We start from the raw sequence: 8,686 nt of genomic DNA on the forward strand, positions 1-8,686 counted from the left end.
GAAACTTACGAAGGCTAAGAAATTGTAGAGATCTCAACTTGAGGCTTCTCGGAAAACTAGCATTGTTATAGCAATTCTCAACACTCAAACGAACTAGCTTATTAAGAAATCCAACAGAATGATGAATCTCAACTAAATCTGTACAATCATCAAGAATCAATTTCTCTAAATTTGAAATTCTTGAAATATCAGGGATAATTCTTAGGAATTGACAATAAGAGAAATCCATAATTGTCGTCTAACATCCGTGTGATATTCAACATCTCTTCTCTTCCTCTCCACCATCAACGGTGAGTAATCAGTAACCATTAATCAACAAAGCTAAAAAGTAATAATCAGGAGTCTTTTTTTTTTTTTTTTTTGGCACCATAAAGAAATAAATTTGGCCTGTGCCAAATATATTATATTAAGTTCAGCTTAGGAGGAGGAAAAACAAAAAAAGAAAAATCTTCAACTACCAAACAGTCTGTACTACTCACATCTGCATGAACTAAACCATAATGTGCACACAGGTCGAATACAACAAGAAACGTGGCCTTTAATTTCTTGAGTTCCCTTTTCGTACTTGAAAAGATATCAAAACACCCAGCACTCACCTGGAACTCCATTAATGTGCGTCAGATTTTGAACAATACATTATGTGTGAGAGAGAAAGAAGCACTGGAACCAAAACTTACACATATATTGTATATTACTTGATGACAAAAATATATACAAGCCAACTAATTCAAGTTCAAGGAAGAAGGAATCTTATAACCAAAATGTTACCGTGAACTTCAATCAACCTCTTGTGCTACAATGTCTCTGCCTCTGCCTCTGTATCTGAAATTCTGATGCCCACGGTTGAAGAATGCCTCTTTTGCTGTGGGTAACAATTGGATTCCAAGTTGTCATCCTCGTCGTCATCATTACGTGGTCTTTTAGTAACTTGAGTACCACCTATTGAATCTTTCGCCTGCTCTTCACACCTACGTACCAGGTGGACTCCACAACTTTTCATGGCCTTCAAATTTTGATCAGCATAATTGCTACTCTCGTAAACAAATTTAACTCGCAGATGACCATTATACGCCTTAAGGTTACAAGGTTCTGGAACATAGAAGAAACGCAACCATACACAATCCGAGCGGGAAAGATTAAATCCTTCCCCACCACGATAGATTTCTACACCACCACTGATGACGTAAACCTGTATAGATGAAAAATCATAATCCTCTGTTTCAAAAACAGCAGAGAAAACAATTCTTGAGATCTCCCCATCCAAATCTGCAGGCACATCAATCTCTATTTCACATGAATTACTATTTGAAACCTCTTTACGATTGCTGAACCAGTCTGGAATCTTATTTCCAGAGACTAAAATGTCAAAGTTCCTGTTATAACGATGTCCTGCCATCGGAAGCTTCGGTAACCAGCATTTATTTTATGACATGCACCCCGTTGCATCCACAATATATGAATTTGGTGAAAATGCTTGAATTTCTCGAAGCTGCTTGCAATTATCCAAGCTAAAGTGAATCAAGGCAACAAATCTTTTGATACACGTAGGAATCGTAACAATACCACTCCCTGATAGCTCTAATCTTTTCAATGTGGAGGAGCAATTAGATATCCTAAAGAAATCCGATTCTAATAGGACACAGTTTGAAACATTCAAAAATTCTAGTGCCGGAAATACTTTCGAGGGACAATCATCATTAGAAACACTTGAATTCGTAGGAGGTGTCATGGATTGTCTGCTATGTCCATTCTTCTCAGGAAACTTAACAAGTTTTGAACAACCACCGAGATCAAGTTCAAATAAATATTGCAACTGATAAATGCTACTCGGAAGATTCGTAAGGCTTATGCAACATTCTAGTCGTAATTGTTTAAGCCCAGTGAGGAGCCAAATGGATGGTGGTAGTTCTTTTATGGCAGTGCCTCCAAAGGAGATGGATGTTAAATACTTCATCTCACACTCAATTTCAGGAAAGTATTGAAGACTTGAGCAGCCATCAGCAACAAGAAGTTCTAGAGATCTCAACTTGAGTTTTCTCGGAAAACTACTAAGGTCATAGCAACCTCCAACACTCAACCAAACTAACTTATCAAGAAATCCAACTGAAGGATGAATCTCAACTAAATCGGTACAACCACAAAGAAGCAATTTCGGGGATTATTTTTAGGAATTGACAATTTGAGAAATCCATAATTGAAAGGCTAGGAAAATTCTGTCGAAATAGAAGAAGAAATAAATTAGTTTGAAGGAAATTAGCAACAAAATTTAAAGGTAAAAATTTTAAAATAAAGAGAAATTATATCAAGATCTCCTCATGCTTTCACAGTACTTTTTGACAAAGACCCTGATTTCCAGTTTGATGAACTTTAGACTTGTGCTTCAGGCATTTGTAAATTGAGATCTCCGTAAGTTTTTTCATCAAATTGATAACAAAAATCATATGAAAATGCATTTGTTCCTCTCATACCAAAAATAAATTATTAAAAAAAAATTGTGGTTGGTCGTGGTTGGGTGAAAGCACCTAGCCCTGGCCGTGGCATCCAGACCTAGCATGTGGAATGGGGCAGTGGCACAAACTCAGCCCATACCAGCAATTTTTTTTTTTTTTTTTTAATTAACAAAAAAAATATGTTAGAGGGATAAATTTATTTTAATACAATTGATGTTTTCTATTTGACGGAAAACATTAATTGTGGTCTTGATTTACAAATTTCCCAAGCACAAATCTAATTAAAATTCATCCAAATTCGAAACTAGGGTCTCAATGTCAAAAAATAAAAGGCGAAAGTACAAGGGAGTCAGTCACATAATTTACCTAAAAACAATAATTGTACCTGAACTCCCTTCAATTCCTTGAAACGGCTACGACACTTTTTTTTTTTTTTTTTTTGAAGAGAAACTTGGGATTTTTATTCAAAAAATCTCAATGAAAAAGTACACTCAGGGAGGGGGAAGAACTTCCTCCCTCCTTACAATACCACAGATGCTTGGGGGAATTTCTTCCCTCCAAAAAGAATCTATGATAAGCTTGGTAGCATCTTCTGCTAACCCCATGATCCGTAACCCAGCCAATGAAATGGCTGTATCTCCTTCTGCATGGATGCATTGAATTGATTGCATTTATAACTTGCAACGCATCCCCTTTTAAGACAACACCTTCACCGCCAAGGTCTTTCCCAATAAAACATGGCATACAAACCAGCCTTGCTTCCGCAGCAGCCAGTTCAAGTAGCTGCCCAATTGTAATGCTTCGTGCTGCACATACCTTTCCCATACAATCTCTAGCAATGATTCCCAGCCCCACAGATCCTTTTCGCTTAGAAACAGCAGCATCGCAATTCACCTTAATCATGTTCTGTGGGGTGGCTGCCAAGCGATACTCTGCAAGGACTGAGTGGGCTGATCCATTCCACACTTCACTTCATTGGCTTTCAAGAAGTCATCCAGGGAGCTACGAGCAATACGAGCCAGCTGATCTGGGTGAGTGAAAGATCTTCCATGGATTTTGAATTTTTTATGAGAGTTTTAATATTTTATATTTTTTAGAAAGGGAAAAAGAAAGATGGAGTGTGTTAGCTGTATCTCATGGCGCGGTATAACAAAAACAAATGTCATATGATAATCCACTAAATAGCATTAGGCGTCATTACGAGCCAATCCTCATCGGCAAGCTGATACATACGAACACAGCCACAATTTTTGTTTGTATATCATCTTTTTCAACGTTTTAGATGTCACGGAACTTACCAAGAAAACCTTGTTGCATTTGCCCGTTCAATTATGTATCACAAGTGGCAGCTATTTCTTACGCTTTAGCTCTTTGCGTATTCTTAAACGCTATTTTTTTTTTCCTTGTCGGTGAAAGATGAACTTATTCTAACTTTTTGTGTGATTTATTCTAACTAAAAGCACAAATACTAGTCAAAAAAGACGACCATGATCCACGAAGGTCATTCCATCGTGTTCCCACACCACATCAGGAAATTTACATAGAAGAAATTAAGTAAAGCAAAAAGAATTTCTCAACAATGCTGATTCTCAAACAAACTCTCATGACGGAATTAAGCATTATTTATCCAATTAACCACTTAAATTTTCACCTGTTTTTCACTACATTTGGATATGCCATATTGACTTGGATAGGTAGAATTACTTCCCCATTAATATTCATACCTAAGAAGAAGCCAGCAAGAAGCACATAGATACCACATGCCACCAATGGGATGTATGCGTTTATATCATAAATTGGAGGCTTGTAAGAAAATTCTGCCCCAGTCACCTCCGTTGCTCTCATCCAATGTCCCTACATAATAAAAAAAATCAACTAGAAGATAAGAAAACGTAAGGAAATGAAAGAGAAATTAGTGTTATTCTTCATATACTGCACATTGATTGCATAAAAATGGAGAGGGATCATTTTAATTTTTTTTTTTTTTTGATATGTCCGCACAAGGTGAGGAAAAAGCAAGAGGGAGACTCGAACTATTGATCTCAGCTTCATAAGGCATGGTTCCGAGCCAATTGAACTACCTGTTAGAGACATTTTGTTAGTTCTTGTGTTGGCTTAATTCAGTTCCAAAATGCAGATGCTACTGTTCATGGCTCAAACACTGATATAGAATGCTCAGAATCCAATCTCCACCGTTCATAATTTAGATTCATGTGTTATGAACGTCCCTGCAAAATTTCAGCTCAATCGGACCACAAACGCCCATCGATCGGAGCTGTTGATGAAGACTGGACAGGCCGGGTCCGGACCCCAATTCCCCGGGTCCGGACCTCATTTCCAGAAACTAAAATCTTGCTCCGCGAAGCCGTGTCCGGACCGCCCATTAACATGTCCGGACACCCCGTAAGTTTTCGGCCCAAAAACATGATTTTAAGTGGGTTAGGTCTAGGGTTTTGTCGGGGGTATATATACATCATTATAGAAGAGAGAAGCACGAATTTTCACCCCCAGAGAGTTCGTGTGAGGCTGTGCTTGAGTGATTATTTTGTTGTGAGCCAAATTGATTCCTCTTAGATGATTTTTGTTAGTATTGATTGTGTGCTTAATTGAAGTCTATCGGAATGGTCCGATAAAGGAGAATCACGTTGAAGAAGATTGTGAGTGAGGAGACAAGTTGAAGGCTTGTCGATCTTACAGAGTCAAGGTCTTGCAAAGGGTTGTAAGTATTCCTAGTTTCTATAATTTCTGGATAATCTTTTGATAGTGATTTCCTGGGTTTGGCTGCCCTGGAGAGGTTTTACTTTTAGAACGTTTTCTAAAAGGTTTCCTCTTCGTCACCAAAATCTTTGTATGTGATTGTTCATATTTTGGTAATTGTTTGCTTTGATAAATATTCGTTAATTCCGCATAAAATTGTGATATTTATCTGTTTAGAGTTTTTCAATTGGTATTAGAGCGGGTTCACTCCGTGAAGGATTAAATTCCTGAGTGTGATCTTTGTTTTTTGTTTAAGATGTCTCAAACCCTTAACACTGTGCCTAATTTTGATGGATCAAATTATGGCTATTGGAAATCCCGTATGAGATTTTTCTTAAAATCTATAGACGTTTGGCATGTCATTGAATCTGGATTTAAAGCTCCAGATAAGCCGACAACTGAATGGTCTAATGTTGAAAAACAAACTCGTATGGTGAATGACAAAGCTATGAATGCTCTATGCTTGGCAATTTCACAAATTGAGTTCTCCAGAATTTCAAATTGTGATAGTGCCAAGGATGCATGGGAGATCCTAGAAACTACGTATGAAGGAACTAATCTTGTTAAAGCTTCAAAACTTCAAATGTTAGTTTCTCAGTTTGAGGATATTAAAATGTTAGAGGATGAGACATTCAATGAATTTTTTGGTAAACTTAGTGAAATTAGAAATTCCATGATAAATTTAGGAAATAAAGTTTCTGACACTAAGCTTATTAGAAAAGTTATGAGATCCCTCCCTGAAAGATTCAGAATGAAGGTAACTGCTATTGAGTCATGCACTGATCTTAATATCATGAGGATAGAAGAGTTAGTTGGTGCTCTTCAAACTTATGAGTTTTCCTTGCCTCAACCTAGGAAAAATAAGGATATTGCCCTTAGAACTCTTAGGAAGAACTCTGATGAGTTATCTGATGAGGATTCACCAGATGATGAGGAACTTGCATTGATAGCTAGAAGGTATTTTAAGAATGAACATAGAATTTCCAAGAAATTTGGAAAACAAAAAGAGAGTACTCAGGGTATAAATGAAAGAGACCCACGTGGTCCAAAATGTTATGAGTGTTCTGGCTATGGTCATGTGCAAAAGGATTGTGCTAACCTCAAGAGTAATAAGCCAAAAGGTCAAAAAGCTTTCAATATTACATTGAGTGACACTGATGAGGAAGAGACTCCTAATTATATGGCTTTTGGTGCATCTTATGATTCTGATGATTCTAATCAATCAGATGTTCAGTTTGCCCCTGATAATGAATCAAATAGGGTTAATGATCTTCAAAACTCCTTTAACAATTTAATGGAAAAGTTTTCTATGCTTAGAAATACTAACTTGAAAATTGTTAAGGATTTTAAGAATCTTGAGCTTGAAAGGGATAATTTGTTGAAATCTTTAAGTGATTCACATGTTGTTTGCAATACTCTCAAATCTGAAAATCATGTGTTAATTGCTAAAAATAAATCCCTTCAAAATGATCTGATTGCATCTAGAAATCACTTGAGTAAATTCTCTAGTGAAAAGCTTGATAAAATGTTGCATATTCAAAAGCAATCTAGCGACAGATCTGGCTTAGGATTTGATAAAACTGCTTCTTTGTCTTCTAACCGTGCTTCTACTTCAAAGACTGCTTTTGTTAAACCAGTGAAAGTAGAAGAATCTTCAAGTGAAGAAAAGCAAGTAGTTGCTCCGACTCCTCAAGGTAATAAAGGTAAGAAAATCTACATTGAGCCTCAAGCATCTTGCCCTACACCTAGAGTCATGCATCCTCCTAGGAAATTACCTTCACAAAGGTTTGTCCCTACATGTCATCACTGTGGCAAAGTGGGTCACATTCGACCTCACTGTTTTAATTTGAAACTTCATGTGCATATAAATAAAAATTTCTATTCTAGGAAAGAAAGTGAGGGTTTGGTCATAATGATGAGAGAAGTGCTATCTAGGCTAGATAAGTTTAAGCAAAGTCATAAGTCTAGACCTAAGATTTCTCAAGTTTGGGTTAGGAAGGATGATACCATTCACCCCTTGAGGGGGAGTGGTGATGATCTCACCTTATGTTAGGTGAGTCACCCACATGTCTAGGATTGTTTTTCATGCATATCTTTGCATATCCTAGAGCATGTTGTTTTTCGTTTTTCATTGCATTTTTGTTTTATTTTGTTTTGAAATTGTATTTTGTTTGTGTGCATTTCTTTTGTGAAAAATAACAAAAAGACAAAAATATTTTACTTTGGTTGTTTTTTTTTACTTTGTCTTATGCACCTAGATAGTTCATTAATTTCTCATGTTGCTTTTTATGAATTTAATTCCTTACGTCTTGGAATATTCTTAATATGCATGAGATGAAAATTTGTGTCAATGGACTTGTTTTTGTGGTTACCTAAAGCCTGAACTTATGTGGTACATTTTGCCTATGCTTTATCTTTTGTGCACATTTAAGCTTAAATTGAGGCTTTGTTTCACTTTATTTATGAGGTCTGTTAGGTAACCATATGAGGTTTTTGACTAGTCATATTTTTCAAATTGACCATATGCTAGTTGAACCTAGGGCTTAAAAATTCCTGCTTTCTCTGTTGTGATAAGCACCAAAAGTTTAAGGACACTTTCTCAAAGAGAAAAATAAACAAAATAGTGAAACAAATAAAATCAAAAGATCATATTCCAAAAGGAATTTATTTTACTGTGTCAAACTTGTGCAAAATATTTTACAAAGAGAATTGTATAGGATGAGAGTGGCTAGGCCCTAGTATGATAAGGTTTGACTTTTGATTTGATATACTTGTCAAAACCTCGTGGTGGTGAAACTTTCTCCTCATTTTATAAATTGAAAATTTTTCTCTTTGGATGGCTTACCCACACACCACACAAGCATAGGTTGAATGGAACATTTTCTTGGCTTGGGTTAAGCAATATGAGTTTCTAGCCATTTCTAGTCTCATGTATATTTGGCATATTTGGAGCATGTTTGGATATTCATTGTGCAATACATGAGTCATTGATGTGTTATCATGTGTGTTCATTTAACTTTTGAGGGGGAGAAACATGCTTTGCATTTCCAGTTTCTTGTTGTTAATTGAGTCATACATTGATGGGGAGTTTTACTGATATTTCTTTATGATCACGCATTCTACGTCATTTTTTTATCATGAGTTTTATTTATGTCTTCTTGTTCCACATATGCCTTGATGTATTTTGTGAAGTGTTTCAGGAAACATGAAGACCTTTTGTCATTCTGTGACAAAAAAGGGGAGTAAATATGGGGAGATGATGGGATTGGCTCGACATTTTGGTTTTGTCACTGAATTGCCAAAGGGGGAGTTTGTTAGTTCTTGTGTTGGCTTAATTCAGTTCCAAAATGCAGATGCTACTGTTCATGGCTCAAACACTGATATAGAATGCTCAGAATCCAATCTCCACCGTTCATAATGTAGATTCATGTGTTATGAACGCCCCTGCAAAATTTCAGCTCAATCGGACCACAAACGCC

The sequence above is a fragment of the Corylus avellana genome, chromosome ca6 (assembly GCF_901000735.1).
Source record: "Corylus avellana chromosome ca6, CavTom2PMs-1.0".
Lineage (NCBI taxonomy): Eukaryota > Viridiplantae > Streptophyta > Magnoliopsida > Fagales > Betulaceae > Corylus > Corylus avellana.